Source organism: Hippocampus zosterae, chromosome 10 (genome assembly GCF_025434085.1).
Source record: "Hippocampus zosterae strain Florida chromosome 10, ASM2543408v3, whole genome shotgun sequence".
In the NCBI taxonomy this organism is placed as follows: domain Eukaryota; kingdom Metazoa; phylum Chordata; class Actinopteri; order Syngnathiformes; family Syngnathidae; genus Hippocampus; species Hippocampus zosterae.
In genome coordinates, this window is record NC_067460.1 from 6,934,103 (window position 1) to 6,954,692 (window position 20,590).

A 20,590-nucleotide genomic window follows, 5' to 3' on the forward strand; every position below is an offset into this window, starting at 1 on the left:
GGTGACTGATTGTAGCTCCATTTCTGAGGCGGTATCCATAGCCTGTCTTGGTGATTACTTGGCTTAGGGGTTTCAGTCCTATGCAGAACAGCATGGGGAGAGTGCATCACCTTGGTATATGCCACATTTGATGGACACTTGGGTAAGTGGCTTGCCATTGGCTTCAAGTGTGGTTTTCCACATCCTCATCGAGTTCGCAACGAAGGCTCTTAGGGTCCTGTTCACCTTATACAACTCCAAGCATTCAGTGATCCATGTATGTGGCATCAAGTCATAGGCTTTCTTGTAATCAATCCAAGCTGTGCACAGGTTGGTACGTCGGGACCTGCAGTCTTGTGCGACTGTTCTGTCAACCAGGAGCTGATGTTTGGCTCCTCTGGTATCTCTACCAATGCCCTTCTGCGCTTCGTTCATGTATCGATCCATGTGTCCACTTATCTTAGCCGCAATGATGCCTGACATGAGCTTCCATGTTGTGGAGAGAGGTTATTCGCCGATAGTTGGATGGGGCTGCACCCTTCGAGGGATCCTTCATGATCAGGATCGTTCGCCTTCGGTTAGCCATCCTGGGTGAGTCCCATCCCTCAGCAGCTGGTTCATTTGTGCTGCTAGGCGTTCATGGAGTGCTGTGAGTTTCTTTAGCCAGTAGGTGTGGACCATGTCCGGGCCTGGTGCTGTGCAGTTCTTCATATCTGAGACTCTTTCCTGTCCGCCACTGTTATGGTAACTGGGTTCTGTTCAGGGAGGTTGCTGTGCTCCTCTCTCAGGGTCACCAGCCATTGTGCACTGCTGTGTTGTGCAACCTCCTTCTCCCATATGCCTTTCCAGTACCTTTCACAGTTTCCAGTCTTGGTGGGTCAGCTCTGTTGTTAGGACCCTGCCACTGAGCGTACACTTTCGCAGTTTGCGTTGCGAACAGCCTGTTTATTCGTCTGGTCTCATTCTCTTTCGTGTACCGCTATAGGCGACTGGACAAGGCTTGGAGCCTTTGTTTGGCAGTTTCGAGTGCTTCAGCTATGGTCATCTGGATGTAACTCTTGGGTATCGGCCTTTTCATCACACCTCTCTGGGCCTCCATCAATTGACTCACATCTTTCCGGGCCGCCTTGATCTTAGCCTCCAACCGTCTTTTCCATGGTGGGTAACGTATCTTCCATGGCTTCCATGGTTGCTCTTATAGCCCAGAGTCTCCAGGATCACTGATGCTGAAGCGTATATCAGCTCATTGGTTTCTGTGATCGTTACGGTAGGGATCGCCCTCAGTACTGCATTCACACTTTCTATGAGACTTTCAGATGGTACTTCACATAGCCGTTGTAATCGGATTCTAGGTTGCCCAGCCTTCATTCTCGCCATGATCTTAGCTTTCAGGCCAGTTGCTGCCTCGCTCAGCATTTCATTCATTGGGGCTGGCCACCCAAGCTCATCATCTGCATTCATTGGGGCTTGCCTCCCAATCTCTTGTATGACCTCCTCCTCTGATCTGGCACCATGGAACCTGCGTTGTACCTCATCAATCTCAAGTTGTGACAGCAGTTGCCGTTTGTGGATGTTGGAACACTGAGCTACTCGTTGTTTCGTGGTCAACCGTGACTGTGGGTTTCGAAGTAACCATTTAGCCCACATTCTCTGGATGTAAGCCCTCTGACTAGGGTTGCTTGAGTAGTAGCATTCCAACAGAACCATGTTATCGCATCTCGCCCATCTCCGCTTTGTTCCAGTATCCCATTTTTCATGAAGGTGCTTTGGTTCCCAGCACCTGACGCAGACCTTGTTTGGCCGGTCTATATATATATGTTTTGCAACAATACTTAATCATATTTGTATCATGTTTACAATTTCATATGTACTGATGGATGAAATGGCGAACATTGTTATAAAATCGTACGCAGGTGGTATATATCAGGCCAGGTACATTCAAGTGAATGGGAGTGAACTCTGGCTTTCAATTTATCCTCATTTTTCTCTTGTCATTTTTCAAGTCCTTTTTCTGTAACAACCTGCACCTCTCTGATGCCCTATGTAAGGTTTTCAAAATAAATGTGACACAGTACATATGTGGCTTATTCTCTTGTTCGTGTTTCAATCAATTTCGTCTTTCTTGCGTACTTTCAAGATGCCGCGATTCTCCCATACAGACTTCTGACACACTCATTATGTGTAACCTGAACATACGTGCGCTGCCACCAAACAGGCGTGATTCTGTAAGTTTAAGGGCGGCCCTAATTTCAGGAGAGTGTGAAATTCTCATGAGATGTGAATTCCAGAGATACGTTTAGAAAATATGTCCCACCTTTGGATGTGAAATGAACTTGCATCATGGATCCGGAAGTGATCGCAAGTTACGAGTTTGAGGCTCGATAGCAGGCTACTTTGAATGAGCCAGTGTTTTTGAATTCACTTCTTAATAAATTCAACACAAGAATTAATCAGAATTCCGTGCTCATAACTGAATTATTAGGAGATGGTGCAAATGGAGAGTTGACAAGAATGCCAAGCAACACGCTGAGCACATGACACATCCATTAGCAAAAAATAAATAAAAAATAAAAATGATAACTCACGGCCCATTATTATGATGACTATTGTTTGTGATGGGCGCTTCAGCTCCCATCAGCATCTGGAAATGCTCCTCAAAAGTGAAAGGGAAAAAAAGTGAGATGGCGGCAATGTCTTTTTTTCCCCCCACTAATTAATATGATATGATTTTGACGTTCGGTTGTGTAATGGAGTAGGTATGGGTGCATGGTATAAGGTACGAATATGCTTGAAAGTAGAGATTTGGATACTACCGACCAGTTTATGTCTGCATCTCTCGTAATGCTCACTATTCAAAATTGCAATAAATGTAAAGCCAGACTCAAGATAAAGTGGAATAAAACCTCCGCGAATTAAACTATATTTTTAAGATGTTATGCCCACCAGATGCTGCATCACATCACTTTATTCCACTGTTTCTATTAGGGATTGTTTCTTGGATGCTATTTTGCAGAGCCCATGGTAACCCATGAGCTCCGGCTGCAAAGCTAAGGTGGCTAAACACGATGGGGTAGCTATGCATCCATACATAGCATCTATATATATATTGCGCGTCGTGCCGCACGCGGTCTGTCCTTCCGTCTGTCCCTTTTCAAAACGTACCTACTTCACTGCGCCGCTCAGGCAGTGGCTCACTACGATCGCGCGGGCATCTTAGCGAAAAAATGTTGTCTACCCACAAGCATTGCAATAAAATTGTTAGTTATTTAGTAGAGCTAAACATCTCTTTATTTTCGCGATAAGCAATGAAGATGAACAAAAAGTTGAACCAAGCAACAACACTTTTGTGGGCCGAAGGCCCACCTTACCAGCCTTCCGCAGGAACTAGCTGATGAGCCGCCCGGAGGGCGGTGAACCACCACCTTACCAGCCTTCCGCAGGAATTATCTGATGAGCCGCCCGCAGGGCGGCGAACCAGCGAGTAATCACATAATCACGGAGGGAAGGCGAGTACAGTAGTAATTAAAATGGCAAAGCCATGCTAATTGCTAAGCTCTTGAAATGCAGTCGCAAAACATCTAAATCAGGGGTGCCCATTAGGTAGATCTTGATCTACCGGTAGATCTAAGACAGGTCCCAAGTAGATCCGAGGAGTGTCGAGGAGAGAAAAACAAACACTTGTACATGTTAGTAATATATATTTTTTGTGTTAATATACACTGCACATTAATCATCTTATCAGTCTCATTTTCACAAAAAAAATATTTAAAAAATAAAACAAAGCAGGTGAATCTTAAATTTACCGTGGCACGTGATTACGTCACCGGAAGTTGTTAGCGCTCAGCAGTTTGCAATTGCAGCTTGTGATCAGGGCTGTTGCGCTCCATCTTTTATCGTCATGATTCTCATTCAGAGTTTGCTTCGTGTACAATTCACCGAGCACGAGCAAAGAATAGGAATCTTGGAGGGCCCAGAGAAGCACTTCAAAAAAGTACGTGTGAGCTACGATAGTTAACAGGCTGCAAAAGTGCGTCGCAAGCCTCTGTTTCAAGCTATTTGTCATCATAGCGTAGGCGCGTGTGTGCGCGTGCCGGTAAGGGTAGATCCTGGGAGGATAGTTGATCGAAAAGTAGATCTTCGGTCCAAAAAGTTTGGGCACCCCTGATCTAAATAATAGCATGTGTGATACAGTAGATGTGTCATGTACTGTAGGTCTCGCTGGAATAGCGTTCAGTTGAGAGCAAACAACTTAAGTGGCTGGACCATATGACAGCACCGGCGCCATATGACATCCTGCTGCATTCGAGAACAAAAAGTGGAATCGTTTTCGAGCATTAAATTCAACTGTTAAGCACTTAATGAAGCCCAGATGAACAGTTTATCAAAACATTTGGTTTATTGCTTGCCTCTTAGTTTAGCGCTAGCTCTGAGCTTGTATGACAAATAGATGTATTTAAAGTAGTCCAAGAGGATAAGCGCTTCAGAAAACCTCTTCCATGTCAGCCTGCTTCACTGATAAAATATCCGCCCTCATCCCACTCCCACGGACCTGGCCAACATCTACAACAACACTGCCCTCCTGCTTCGACAAGCTTGCCCCCCTCAAAACCAGATCTGTCTCCTTCACACAAACCGCTCCATGATACTCCCCCGAACTCCGCCTAGTAATAACTAGGAAACGTCACCAACGAAAAGCGACTATCAATTTTCTGTGACATTTTCTGACCTATCTATAACGGATTTCCAGAAGCAATTAATAATGCATTCAAATGGAGGTGAAATTTGGTGGATAAATGGTTAACAAACACTGAATCGGCGATTCTGGATATGAGGTATGATCTCCTGAGCACTATGTGACAACAACAATAATCTGGGGTATCGGTCAATCTAAACTGGTAAATGCAAGGGAAGGCGGTAATGACGCCACATCCCTTCCTAATGAGGCGTGTTGAATTAAAATTAACCAAGGGTATTGCGTGTGCTCTTTTGGGGTACACAGGACTAGACACAAATATGGAACCATCCGACATTTATCAAACTTGATATTTTTGCTATGTTTCCCCATCATTAGCTTGACATGGACCGTTGGAACTTCCCTTTAAAAAAGCAGATATGCTGAGCTGTATAGGATTCAATATTTACAACAATCCCACTTCTGAAGCCATTTATTTCACAGGGCAAGAAATGAGTTGTGCCCGTCGAAAATTCTCCCATTCTTATCACATTTTGGTTCTGTAAATATGTGTGGCGGTTTACCAGAGTCTTTCATTTTAGGAGACTCTCGTGTGGTCAGTGATGCACAAAGACACAGTCGGATTTCAAACGGAGGTTTACAGGTGAACGAGGAGAAGGTAAGAAAGATGGGAAATGGATGAGAAGATCGTATTTCTTTTCTGCACTGGCACTTGGACTATGTGACCTCAGTCAAGCCTCGTGAACACAACCATTCATCTCCTTGTTACGAGGAATAGTAGCTACTGACGCATAAAATCCCTCTGCTGCAAGCACGGCTATGCACGACAATCAAAGTGGCTGCAGTTAAAGGTTGGCTAATTGGAGGTGTTTTGTTTTGACTTTTATTCACTGACTTGCGTGGTGTTAATTTAGTAATACAGTAATAAATATCAGACCGTGACAGCAAACACTTCATGATACTTAGTATCATAATAATATTCACAAGTGAAAATGTGGTGTACGAGAAAAATGTACAAATGATCACATTTTAATGCGATCATTGCATACATGAGTGAGGTTCCAAAAAACTCATGCAGATGTTGAACGTTCTTGTATTTTTCCAACATTATTGGCTTGATTTGAACCAAGATCAAAATAGTGAGCTCTAAATTGCATGTTACCTCTAATAGATTGCGTGCACAGTTGATGGGCATTTTGCACGTGTACCATTATTAATATGGTTGACTAAAATTTTTCGTCTTTAATTTCATCCATTTTTTAAATTTTCCCCCCGAAACAAAAACAGAAATCGACAAATAAAAGGCGAGCGAAAATCCAGTGACAAAATCCAATCAAAAGAAGGAATCATATGCAGGTAGAAGAAAAGAACTACTTGGAACAGATGGCAAGAAGCGAGAAGAGAACCAATCAGAGGGCGACCGAAACAGTGAACGGAAGATCGTCACCCAGTTGAATCACAATCTCGGGAGGAAAGCAGATGAGATTTGATTAAGATATCATTTATTTGTCCCGCAATGAGGATAAAAAATTTAAAAAATGGTGCAAATGCGAGATTATATCCATAGCTGGTAGAAAGTGATGATAGGACTTGTGGGCCATTTCACTTTCCTCCAAGAAAGAAAGACAAAGTGGAAAGAATGTGGTACAGTCATGCGTGGGAAGAACATGACCATTTTTAGAATGTATATCTCGAGATGATCTCCGAGGTAAATAATGCTGCAAATGTGAACGTTGTGAGACTGGTCGGTGTCACAGGTGACCTCACTGGGGGGAAAGCATAAAAGAGCAAACGTCTCGATAGCATGAAATGTTTTCCTTAAAATGAACCAAAGTAAATCCATAAATGTTATCCTTCTACTGTTTTGTTTCGCCTACTGCCCGAAGACAGCCAGGTAAGGCTCCAGCACCCCCGCGACCCTAGTGAGGTTAAAGAAAAATTAAGATTAAGATATCCTTTATTTGTCCCGCAATGGGGAAATTACAATCAGAATTCAGAAAGGAAAAAGGCTGGGTAGGGAGAGGGAAAATGATGATTGAATAATCCAAATGAATAAAATGAATGAGTAAATAAACTTGTCTGACCTTACTCCATATGTGGTTAGTGTACACATTACCCAATACAAACTCACTCCCACACAATCCACAACTTCACCACACCATCACGCGCTGCTTATCAAATGTTAAGTGGGGATTCCAAGAAGATTTAGTGTACCTTTTCTTACCTTTTAATTTTGATTTTTTTGATTTTCTTTCACCCTTCTGTCCCTAAACCGATACGTTCCCTTTAAGGCTCAAGCAAATCACCCAGAAACTTTGTTCTCCCTCCTGCCAGCAGCTCTTTCACAATATTCCAAATCATCAGCCAAGATAATGTCAGCAAACGACAAAGTAAGTTGCTTCTTTGCTCTTGAGGTAGCTATAAATTGGATTGCCTGTGTCTGCCGAGTGTGAGCCTAAATTGGAGTTGTATACGACAGGTGGCCGGTCAGCAGGGGGAGCTCTGCTGCTCAAAGACACTGATTTATTGGACAATTTCACAGCAGTGTCTGCGGTAATGGGACAGGATAAATGGCTGACCCCTCAGTGACTGAGCTACCTCCAGGGGAAGTGCCACACACTGTGAGTGCGTGTGTTTGTGTGTGTCAATTCTTTTTGGGAACGTGTCTCTGTGCTATATCTTTTTCTTCCGGGGTATTTGGCCCCAGGTTGTTTTGCTGTTTTTTTTTTGTTCCTCCATTTCTCCATCTGTAGACTTCATATAGCTTCCTCCGAACGCACATGAAATATATCTCTTCCCTTCACCATTCTTCCTCCATTCTATTAGAACTAATTTACTCTCTGGCCCTGCCATCCTTTAGTGCCGTCTCTATTCCCTTGCCCTCAGAAGAAAATTCCATTTGTGGTTCGCCATCATTTTACCAACACAGTGATACAGTTTCTCACAGCTATTGTTATATTTGCATTCTTAACCGGTTCCCTGGCCATTTGTGCTTTGTTTGGCTTGGGGTTAGGTCATTCCCCAGTTTTGGTATTGTTGTCGAATGCTCTTGTTAACCCCCAAAAAACACTGAATGTGTAAAAAAAACTGCCACCGAACTTTAATAGGACTATTAACAATTCCCGTGCATTATTTACATTTTTTTGCATTCCACACAGATTCACAGCTTTAGAACGTCTTATAGTTTGTTTTTTTAATTGTTTGTGGTTTTTTTTGGTTCGCGGTTTAGGCTGCCGAAGCATATCTTTCTACTCTGAGCCTGCCTGACAAAAATGTTTCTCACGGTTTTACGTACCATGCTTCTTGATAGCGTTTACATATGGGCTGTGCGTGTAGTCTGGGATGTTTGAATGTTATTTCCAGATGTTTTACACAGTCTTTTTCCAGACTTGCATTCGATTTGAGCAGCTCAACATCTAATTCCCGCAATATTAACATGTCTGCTATTCGCATTACATCCGTCAAACGTTTTCACAGCACCAACTGAAGACAATAAGATGTTTTTGGCCAAATATAATAGTGCTAATATTCTCTGAACAGTGCACATTAAACTCAATCTGAATTGATTTAGGAGGCACTTGAACCACATTTTAGTCTGGCATCATGCTCTTTCACGTTCTACAAAAGCCAACACATGCACACATAAACACAAAACTCCCACACGTGGTGGATCTGCAGAGACTGACCGAAAACACATTCACCACACGTCCGCTGAAAAAACAGAAACCCCAAAAAGTAATCATCTGACAGCGGATACCTCTTACTCGATTGAGACCGACACGAGAGACGTGTCGAGAGACTTTCAATTGAATTCACACTACTGGTATCACAAGTTCAGGTTTCAACCCGCACTTGTAGGAATGGAGGCAATTGAAGGTAAAGGAAGAGGCTGACGAGTGCGTAATAGGTAGTGCACCAAAATGAGAGTGGCAGCAGTGGAAGCCACTCACTCAATGTCAACAAACACGGAACATGGCACGTTGGATGTAAGCAAACATGGGACATTTGAACAATTGATGGACATTGCTCGCAATTAACCCCAGGCAGGAGTGTTTTGGTGTATCTGGGTGGCGTCCTCATCAATGGAATTTCCTTCGGGCCGCACCTTATTCCCCTGGGAGGAGTGTTGTGGCTGGACTAATGGGATATCCAGAAAAGTACAACTTTATGCAATGAGACGTGGAGTTTGAAAGAGAAGATCAGCAGTTTTACAGTTTACAGTTTTAAAAGTATATCTGAAAGTTATGTTTCATCTGCTCAGACTGACCTAAGATTCCATGAATTGGTCCACGAAGGAGGTTTGAGCAAACACACAAAAAATTGTTCATTTGCCTACAATTTTGGGGCAGAGGCGCAGGGTTCGATTCCGGCTCCGGCCTTCATGTGTGCAGTTTGTATGTTCTCCTCTTGCCTGCATGGGTTTTCTCCGGGTACCCCGGTTTCCTCCCACATTCTAAAAACGTGTGGCAGGTTAATGGAACACTAAATCAGCGGTGTCAAACTCATTTCACATTGTGGACCACATACAGCCTTGGTAGATGTCAAGTGGGCCGGACCATTAAAATTATACCGTACTCTGCTATAAATAACCAAAATAATATGTCTTTCCTATGTTTTGGTCTAAAGAAGCACAAGAACATTAGGAAAATGTTGAAATTTAATGAACATATCTTTTATAAAACATCTCATGAAGCACCTTAAGATTTCCTTAGACAAATGTGCAATTTAATTTTATCATTCACATATTTGCATTGTAACTGATCTCACTGATTGTACAAAGGCACAAAACTTTAACAATTGGTGTTGAAAAATACAGTAATGCACTTTAAGATTAAATTACATTTATAAAGAAAGGCATTTTTAAACCATTCATAAAAAAAAAAAATTTTTTAAACCACTTACACATGTGCATATAAAATCAAAATTTAATCCCTGCCTACACCTTACAAACTAAGGAGAGTGCTATTAAATGTGCGAAGAGTAAAGTAATCACATGTCCTTGACAACACTGCTGTGTTGGGTCTGTCTCAGTGACAGACTGACGCTGCTGTTGTCTTCTTCTCTGATCAAAACAGTGTGTCCCCTAGCGGATACTCCATGGATTGCACCTAATTAAAATGATTCTTTCTGTGTCTTTTATGCATTCTTTACTTTTAAATTATTATGTGGGCCTGATCGAACCTCCTTGGGGGCCTATTCCGGCCCGTGGGCCATATGTTTGACACCCCTGTTCTAAAATCTCCCTAGGTGTGAGTGTGAACACGGATGATTGTGTGTCCTGCGATTGTGGCAACCAGTTCAGGCTGCCCCCGCTTACTGCCGGAAGACAGCTGGGATAGGCTCCGGCATGAACAGAAAATCAAATGGGCTCAAGAACCTTTTTAGTAGCGGTCTTTTTCACAAGTGCAAATGTTGCACAGTAGCGAGTACTAGTCCGCTAAAACAGCAAGCTCTGCAGAAGGCTTATAACAGAAAAAATGAGGTGGGGTAGGGGCTCTCTCGGACCAGACTTTGGCACCCATGTGCTAAAGTATCAATTGCAGGGCGACAGTAATTTGTTGATGGTCCTAAACACTGAAGACATGTAATGGACTCAACATTTCATTATTAATCAAAAAAGAAAAAAAAAACGTATATCATAGAATAAGGGACAAAAACATAAAAACTTCATTTTGTTACATATTTATACAATCGACAGTAAATAAACAAATATGTCCCTAATAGGGCGAACAATCCATATGTAAAATGATAAAAAATCTCAAATCACAATAATAATAACAATAATATAATACTGTACTTGCAAGTAATTCTTTGCTGTTTGCAATCACCAAACGTGAATTTTGCATAGCAAGAACGATGGAAACCAGCTCTACTTAGAATGGGCCTTGAAGCTGCCACGTTGTTTGTCACCATCGCTTTGGATGTCTGCAGCATCTGCTTGCAAAAATCTTTGTGTAATTTTAGCATGACTGCCCTCCAAATGTTGCCACTGAAGCAGAGATACAGCTTAATGAGCCAATTTCTTGTTATTGCATGTCACAACAGTGGATTATTTCTCAGGTAGGTGAACAACACATATAGCAACATTTCTTCCAATATTTCTTTGTCACTCACTAACATTTTGTCCGTTTATGAGGTTGATGTGTGTTTTATTTTTATTGTGCGACACGATTGCCACGAGTACAGTGCTTCTCATTGGTAAAGACAGATCTCACCCTCTAATTGGCATCTCAGATCGGTTAGGCCGGCCGGGCATTTAATTTACAACAGGAGTAAACGTTGCATCTTCTCCGATATTTAATACTCCCAGCCCTTTACTGGGTCATCAAAGGACAGGACCCACAGATTAACAGTTCGTTATGTGCCATGCCAGATCAATATGCAGGATGTTTCACAAGTCTCTGCCACTTTACAAAAGGTCACATCGTCGGAACTGGGAAGGGTCGCAAAACAATACAGGTTTGGCTAGTCAGATTACATTTAATATTTTACGCTCGTGGTCTTGTCGGGCCATTGTTACGTTACAATCAATATTCATTTCATTGGTATTTACTAATTGTTGCTATTCACTGGAAAGGATAAGTCGTTTTGCGTCTTAGGGGGTGATAAGAATGAGTCATGGATACGTTCAATGCAGATTTGGGTTCGAATTTTGAAATATGGCTGCTCTCATGTTTCTGTTAAAAAATAAAATCCAAGTTTTGGTTCATGATATGATCTCATATTACACGGCCCTTGTTTGTGAGTTAGCGTTGTTCGTATTTTTAGCATATAGACAAACCCCTCTTTAGGTCACAAGCACATCATAATCAAAATCATAGAATCCTTGATATGTGGACAGAATAGTCCCTTTGCGGCCGCAGTGGCGGGGGAAGTTTCCCTTGACCGCACACCGAGAAGCGGGACACAACGATAGGCTCACTGCCGCTTCACAGATCGAGTTAGCTGTCAATCTACCGCTCAACTCCAGTGAGATGTTGCTTTTGTCTGGCTATGATTAAAAAAACAAAAAACAAAAGAATAACAGGTCTATCTCAGTCTTTTAACCTCATTTTGGTTCTTTCTTTTTTGCGTGTTCTCATGTCACGTCATCAAGACTCATTGTGACTCACAGATTATTGGACAAACTATCCTTTCGTCCTCCCATACCACCTAATCTTTGTGACTGACCTGCCCTTAGCTTTTCTATTGACAAAATCTGTAGTGTGTGGGAATTCTGGAGAGCGATGTTTTTTCCCCGCTAATGCTGTCTGGGCTTTGGTGTTCTACACTGACTGCACCGTCAAGATTTTCTCCAGTGGTAGAAGCTCATGGTGGTCCCTAAAGATCCGGCCAAGCTTAGCGGCAGTATTCTAGAATAGTTCAATAACAGGTTGGTGAAAGAATGAACATTCAGAAGAGAGTAACCAAGGTTTCAAATTTGCTACTCAACATAACAACCATGTAAGAACTATGAAGCCGGAGCTGTAGAAGGTAACATATAAACACGGCAGAATTGGTGCGAGGAAAGAAAATACACAGAAATGTGTCAAAACTCACACGTGGAAAAGCTCACAAATGTATAAAACGCATTGAAACCATGATGTCACCGGTGAGCAGCTGCAGCTGCCCGTAGTTATGCCAGAGATGGCAGGTGGTAGTGCCCAGGGTCCTTGGAGAGGCAGTGCTGAAAGCCTGTCAAAGCATGAAAGCATTGCTCGGGACTCTGAGAGCATCATCGTCTTTCGTAGATTTGAGATTTTTTTTGTTATTGTTGGGGGGGAGGATCAAAATACATACATTGATGGCAACAGGGCGGCCCGGTAGTCCAGTGGTTAGCACGTCAACTTCACAGTGCAGAGGTACCAGGTTCGATTCCAGCTCCGGCCTCCCTGTGTGAAGTTTGCATGTTCTCCCCGTACTTGCGTGGGTTTTCTCCTGGTCCTCCGGTTTCCTCCCACATTACAAAAACATGCATGGCAGGCTGATTGAACACTCCAAATTGTCTGTAGGTCATCAAAGTACAGTTTCAGCCCCTACGCCACTGAGCGATGAACATTCGCAACTGCGCATTCACATCAGGGTTCGTTCAAGGTCGCAAATGTTCGCCAATTGTTTGCCAGATATTTGCCAACAGTTTTCGTGATTTTCTCCTCACAAGAAAAAAAAGTACAGGCGAACATTAACGAACATTTGTGACCTTGAAGAAATTAGACATATCCTATCATTTGCAACCTTCACAAGCACTCGCAAATATTCATGGCTCAATGGGAGCGGACCATAAGTGTTCATGAATCTCACTTTATTAGCCAAACGAATTTTGAGCATGTGACAACCAGCAACCCATCAGAGCCAAATAGCCAGGAATTCATCGAGGCCTGTTTGTTTCCATTGTCAAGACCTTAAATGGCCCAAACATTGATGCTATAGCAGGGTCACGTGAAAATATTTAGAAATGATACCAAACTCATCCTAGAGCGGCCCCGTGAACAAGTGGTTAGTGCGTCAACCTCACAGTCCAGAGATGCAGGGTTCGATTCCGGCTCCAGCCTCCATGTGTGGAGTTTGCATGTTCTCCCCGCGCCTGCATGGGTTTTCTCCGGGTACTCTGGATTCCTCCCACATTGCAAAAACATGCGTTAATGGAACACTCTAAATTGTCTCGAGGTGAGAGTGTGAGCGCGGATGGTTGTTCGTTTATGTCATGCGATTGGCTGGCAACCGGTTCAGGGTGTTCCCCGCCTACTGCCCGAAGACAGCTGGGATAGGCTCCAGCAGCCCCCCCCCCCCCCCCCTCCGTGACACTTGTGAGGATAAAACGGATCAGAAAATGGATGAATGGATGGACAAAATTCATCCAACTTTCTTTGGGTGTGATCCATTCTGCCGTTGAAATGGATCCGAGTCATTCATTGTACGGTTTGTTAATTAATGAGGCCACTCTGGTGATTTAGTCAGCTAATCGTTTTGAAATCAATGGCTCTGCGGCCAAATGAATCAGCACTGCTAGGATGACATCACACATTTGGAAACTCATCTCACGGATAGCATTGTGGTACTGATGAGCAAGAATGACAGAACAAGGATGTGTGAGGCCACTCGTTTGATTGACTCTTCACATTTGTTTCAATAACATCATAGGAGCATGATATCATTACGATTGTCAAACTTGATCCACCTAAAACCCTTAGAGCATGAAAACGGGCAAACCGAAGGCTTACTCTTTGCCAGAGGTAGACATGTAATGCATACAATAGATGTATGCAATGTGATGTGCGGGTATTTAAATGCCCGAAGACGAAGGATTTTCCGGACTCTGCCAGCCTGCTGCCATTAACCGGTGGCTCACTGAAAGTGCCCACTTTATTACATTTTCACTTTCTTTTATACAATATATTACTTCACCCCTGCTTTCTTTATTGATCAGGGTTCAGAATGATCATCAGAAATTGTTGTGATATGTTTACGTTATTTACAAACAGAATGTCCTGCTTCTAAAAACAGTTACAACAGCAGGGGTGTCGAACCTTTTTTGACCAAAGTACTGTTCAAGCAACCAACTTGCTGCGATTGAACAATTCAGTGTCAACATCGCAAATCTACGCACTTATCAGCACTTATCCTTGTTGTCCTATAACTCATACAAGAGCATACACACCCATGGCTGCATGAGCACGTACACGTGCACATATGTACACTATGATCAGCAATAGCCATAACTGACCCTAACATGAACAAAACACAAAAATAAAGCAGATACAAGACGGGTAGCTCTCTGAGCTTGAAATCGTCGTGGGAGACCTGACACAGGTGGATGTTGCTACGGTCGTATCGTAGCATTACCTTTCATTGCCAATGCAACACTTATGGTATTAGCAAAGGAAGAGAAGCTGTTTCAAAATAGATAGTGTACACTGTAGCCTGTGCGCCCTCAGAAAAAATAAATTATTATAATAATCACAATAATAATAACATGCACACATGCACATTTTTATTTAATTTTATTGAAATAAATCAGTTACGGTTGACTCGTGACCAGCATTCTACCAGTTGACCACGATCCACTGCTTTGCATCCTCCTGAGTTACAATATAGGAGAACTATTTAGAAGAGGGCAGAGATTCTGGCAGTAAAATGGATGACACGGCATCTTTATCTCACTACAGAGGTCATTCCTGGACTGCCACTTTTATCATGGTTCATTGTGATGGTTACGCTGCGACCTGATAAGGTGCTCTGGTGTGAATAATGCGCAACTTCGAACTGGGAAACACATTTTTGTACATTTTTGACTCCACGTTGTCACTTCTGCTCATCTGTCACATGGTAACAATGTTGTGTGCTGGGGACAAAGCTATGTTTTTGTATTCTTAAAGCATGCCATATTACCTGGAATATCTGCAAGAGAATCAATCAGACTGATTTTGAAAGCTAAGAAAATATCATTCATCTGTTTTTGTTGGTTGTTTTTTTTAATACTGGCTCCTCTCATCTTGTATTCCTTCTTCTCCCTCCCTCTTCTTCTTCGTAAAAATATTGGCGTACAGCTCAGCCAAAACAAATCACTTTTATTCATGTTGTCCGGCAGAACGTACAGTATTGGATTCTTTTAGGATGAAGCAGGAGTCACAGTCTAAAACAGCAATATCCTTATAACAACCTTCAATCTATTACTTATACCTAAAAGAGAAAGAGACGATTCTAACAAAATCTATTAAGCATATATAAACATGCAAATAATAAAAAACTCTTCTCGACGAAATCTTCTCTCTCGTAAACTGTGTATCCCAATAGTAACGTTAACTTAATGCCAACCGGGGAAGTAACAAAAAAAACATGTGTGACGCATATGTTCATAATCTTTGTGCATGAACTTTTTATTTCTTATGTCTATGGTGAGAATTAAGTAAAAAAAAGCAATGGTATCGTTGATGTGGTGTGGGGTACAGCTGCCCAATATAACGTTTCAGCATGGCCATCGCAAGACACGTGCTACATCACATCGCAGGGTCTGCAATCTATTGTCATACCTTATCTTGAAAGTACCGTATTTTCCGGACTGTAGGCCGCTACTTCTTTCCCACACTTAGAACCTTGCAGTTTTACATACATTTCTCCACTGCATTTTCACATTTTCTATCTCTACGGCAAAAATGCCACAGTGTGTGGGAGAAGCTCGTATTGCACATTTTATCTGTAAGAATGAAATTAACATTTTCATGAGGGCCGGTACCTCGACTCAAACCCTTGCACGCTTTTCCGAACCGCTTCATCCTCTCGAGGATGAACAATGATCGAACAACCATCTGCAGTGACGAACAACCATCCGCGCTCACACTCATACCAAGGGAGAATTTTAAGTGTTTAATCAGCCTCCCATGCATGTTTCTGGAAAGTAGGAGGAAACCAGAGTACCTGGAGAAAACCCACGCAGGTCCGGGGAGAACATGCAAACTCCACGAACCCACGACCACTGCACAGCTCGACGCGCTAACCACCATACACACACACACACACACACACACACACACACACACATATATATTAGAGCTGTCAAACGATTAAAATATTTAATCTAATTAAAAATGCAACTGTCATAATCAACTCAAATGAACTAAAAAATTAATCATGATTACTCACACATTTTTATCGTTTATGAATTTCCTTTTACATTTTTTGTCCTATTTTGTCCCCATTTTAATGCTCTCATCTACATGGAATCATGAATCAGTTTTCTATGTGCCAAATGCAAATATTTACTGAAATAACAATTTCGATTTTCAACTTTACGTGAACAATTTTTCACTTGGTGCAGTGAAAAATTCACTGCACCACACATAATCTTCACATAATATTACTGTCCATCAATAACGGTGAAAAAAATATTTTGTCACACAACAGCTGCTCTAACAGGTTTTTTTATGAAATCAAAACAGAGCAATATAACATTATAAAGTGCACATCTAAGGTACACTAGTACTCAGCCTATAGTGGATTTAAACCATGGTTGCATACTTCGTTTTTCTCAAGTTTGCTTTCAACACAGCAGTCTGTTTCTGTATGTTTGTTGAAGAATAACGAGACACCGGACACCAGTGTTCATTATGTGCCGCTGTATTCGAAACTGCCGGCCGTACAAACAAGCACACGCACTACCCCGTGCTGCTGGGGCAAACCATTCTGGAAGGGGGGGGGGGGGGGGGGGTTCACTCCCACTAACACAGTCAGGCTATGTTGATTGTGTTGGTCCTTCTTGCGCGGAAGTCTCTCTACAGTTTTGTGTAGACCTCATTTCGAATGACTACACTTGGTTCGATGACAACATCGATGAGACGTTTTACTTTCTGTAGGTCGCTACCACCGTAGCGCACTGTCGCAGTCAGACGAACACAGAGAAGCTCCACCCGCTCTATTTATATGGACACAGACCACTGTAACCTTCCACACAAAATAGTTCCAAACAAGTAACAATTGCGTCAGTGGCATACATCGTATTCCTGTATGATACACAGAGAGAGAGAAGAACAGATAACTTTGGTCTTGTCAGTGGAGCAATATGGCAACTATTTAAAAGTAAACTTTCCATTCATAAACTCTAAGTACCCCTTTTCGGTGTCTCGCGCTGCTGGCAAAACAGACATGGGCGTGGACTTCTGCAGCGCGCTTGTTGTTTTGTTTCTAGTGTATTTATAGAGCAACGTAACATCCGCTTGTGACGTGTGCCGCGTTAATCTCGCGAGAAAAAAAAATTAATCTCGTTAAATTTCATTTAAATTAATGCCAATAAAAACGCGCTAAACTGACAGCTCTAATTATATATATATATATATATATATATATATATATATATATAGATAGATAGATAGATAGATAGATAGATAGATAGATAGATAGATAGATAGATAGATAGATAGATAGATAGATAGATATAGATATATATATATATATATATATATATATATATATATATATATATATATATATATATATATATGTATATATATTTTATTTTTTTAAACACAGCAACTGCCACAATCATAAATACAGCACACTGAATGCAAATAGAGAGCAGATGCTGGGTTCTGCCATGACAAAATGGGCTTCATGGTGATCCAATAACCTTGTGGGAGAGTCAGTAAAGTGGAACTTATTGGTTGCTGTCAGTTAACGAATATGTGATTTCGAACAGATGGGAAAGGCATGAAAACTGCACTGACCATTTTGAGAAGTTTAAGGACAACCATCTTTGCTGAAACTGGCCCAACAAGTCCTGAATAGCTCTTCGCAAATTCTGTAGCTTGCTTATCCTGTCATACGCAACCGTGCTGACAGGGGAGTCTGATGTGCGGCACAGTGTCGCTTCTTCCACCTCTTCACCCTTACACACCATTTTTTTCAGCCAAATACTTCCTCCCTCCATTTTTCTGACAGATTGGACCTCTCGCTCTACTTTGCCTTGACAAATTAGATGAATTGCAGCGGTTTCTAAGCAATAAATCTATTGTTATTCACTGAAGTCAATACATTGCAGCCATGAAAGTGCCATACCAGGACTGAAAACAACCACCTACATACAGTACTTATACCTGTACACACACACGAATCAGACGAGGCTGTTAATTGTCCAGGGGTTTAGGTGTGACGCCCAACATGTGCTGCATTCTTATTAATATACAGTGGCAGTTTGTGGCATTCGACGACTGAAAAGATCTGATGTAAATGTCCGAGAGCCATTCCCCTTCCTAATTTGCAATCAACTTGTTTCTCTATCCATAAACTAACAAGGCTAAACTATATTTGGTGGCAAAGGCACGATGGCTGGAATGGAATCCTGCTCTGCTAATGGAAGTGAATTTGTCGATGTGAACAACATGAATGATACTCGTGAGAAATACTGTACACCCAAGAGTGGGCGATGTCAAAAATATGCAACTAAACTTTTGGTTGAGCTGAAGGTACAAAGGCGGTGTTGCCAAAAGTCGTATGTGCCAAAATGTTTGTATTGTCTTTATGGGCCCTGACGTTTATTCTCGAGTCTGCGATCTGCTTGCACAAGTAGCTCTAGAGTTAGAGTTAGCTCCGCCACAGTTGGCAGTGTAAGGGAAACAGCTGGACTTGTCTCAGTAGTGTGTGGGGTGCGGTAAATTGTTCCTGCTTTGCATAAGACAGGCCTGCCACTTCCAAATAAATAAATAAATACACAAATAAGTACAAATAACAATAAGAACCACAGATAGTGTGTGCACAGCTGGAGTCTCCAAACCGGTCCTCCAAGGACAACGTGACTGTGGCCCTGTTCTTAAAATACAATTGCTCATCAATGATGGGACATCAGTCTTGTACAAGTGATTTAAAAACACTTCCTGTCACGTTGCGAGGTGGTGGTGGACCCCAAAAATCAGGCACGAGGGAGGAGCGGGGTGTATTTGAAGTATTGTATTTAAAACAAAGAAAACTAAATCCAAAACACACAAAGTCCAAAGTAGTGATGGGTCCAGCGACACCGATGCATTGACACATGCGCCGGGCTCACAGAGCAAACCACGTGTCGATGCATGTGCTGCTTCATTACGTCACGTGATTGACACGTGAACTACATCGGCTGCGTTGACACAGTCCAGGCTTCTAATTGACACACCGGCTGCGTTGACACAGTCCAGGCTGCTAATTGACACATCGGCTGCGTTGACACAGTCCAGGCTGCTAATTGACACATCGGCTGCATTGACACAGTCCAGGCTGCTAATTGACACGTGAACTGCACCGGTGCAGTTTAGACTGCATCGGCTGCTTGGCACAGTCTAGGCTGCGCCACTTAGTCCAAGGGGCGTCGACTCAGTGCAGAGGGCGTTGACGCAGCAAAAGCCCGCTGCACAGTGTTTATAAGGAAGTGCGCGACACAATGCCACCTGCCGAAACAAGCCAGACCTCACTCACGCTCGCTTGTCGAAGTTCGTGTCAGTGCAGACTTTGTGTTCGTGCCTTGCCTTCCTTGACGATTATGGAGCAGAGACGCAAATCATCCGCCGTGTGGGACCATTTTGATGTCCTCGAGAATAAGGTATTATTTATTTATTTATTCAAATCGCCTTCTGTCGCCGAGAGCCTCTTGGCGAGAGGCACTCGCCGAGAGCCTCTTGGCGAGAGGCACTCGCCGAGTGCCTCTCAGATTATTGACATGTGTTGTACCATTCTAATCCGAATACATTTCAAGGTAACTCTTAGTTACTTCTTATTCACATTTCATTACAGGTGAAATGTCGAATTTGCCAAGTCGAATTGTCATACACCAACAGAAGCACCTCCACCATGCTGAGGCATTATCGGGCCAAGCATGAGAATGAAGTTCGCGATACACCCAGTATTACGCCAGGTATACAAACGTTCACTCATCTTTTCACGGTTGCTATGTTGATGATTAATTGACAATCAGTAATTATTATTGGTTGACTCTCCACTCCATGTTTGACAATCAAGCTTCCAGGAAGCAGCTGCTCGATCAGGCACTGCTGAACTTCATTATCAAGGACTGCCAGCCCCTCAGCATTGTGGAGAGTGAAGGGTTCAAGGAGCTGATTCAGGTCCTTGAACCCTCATATGTTTAGCCGACAGGAAAGGTCTGTGTGGAAGTTCCATAAAGTAGTAGATTAATCCCATATAATGTTTGCTTTTGGTTTAATTTTCAGACCATCAAGAAAATGGTGGCCGAAAAATATAAGGAGGAACGGGAAAAAGTGAAAATGGAAGTACAGCAAGCTGTGGCAGTGAGTATAACGACTGACATGTGGACCTCTGTGAACATGGAGGCCTACTTGGCACTCACCTGTCACTACATTAATGCAAATATGCAGTTGTGTTCATCAGTGTTGGGAGTACAATATTTTCCACAAAATCACACTGCTGACAATTTGGCCCAGGTCAAAAGGGGCATGATGGAGG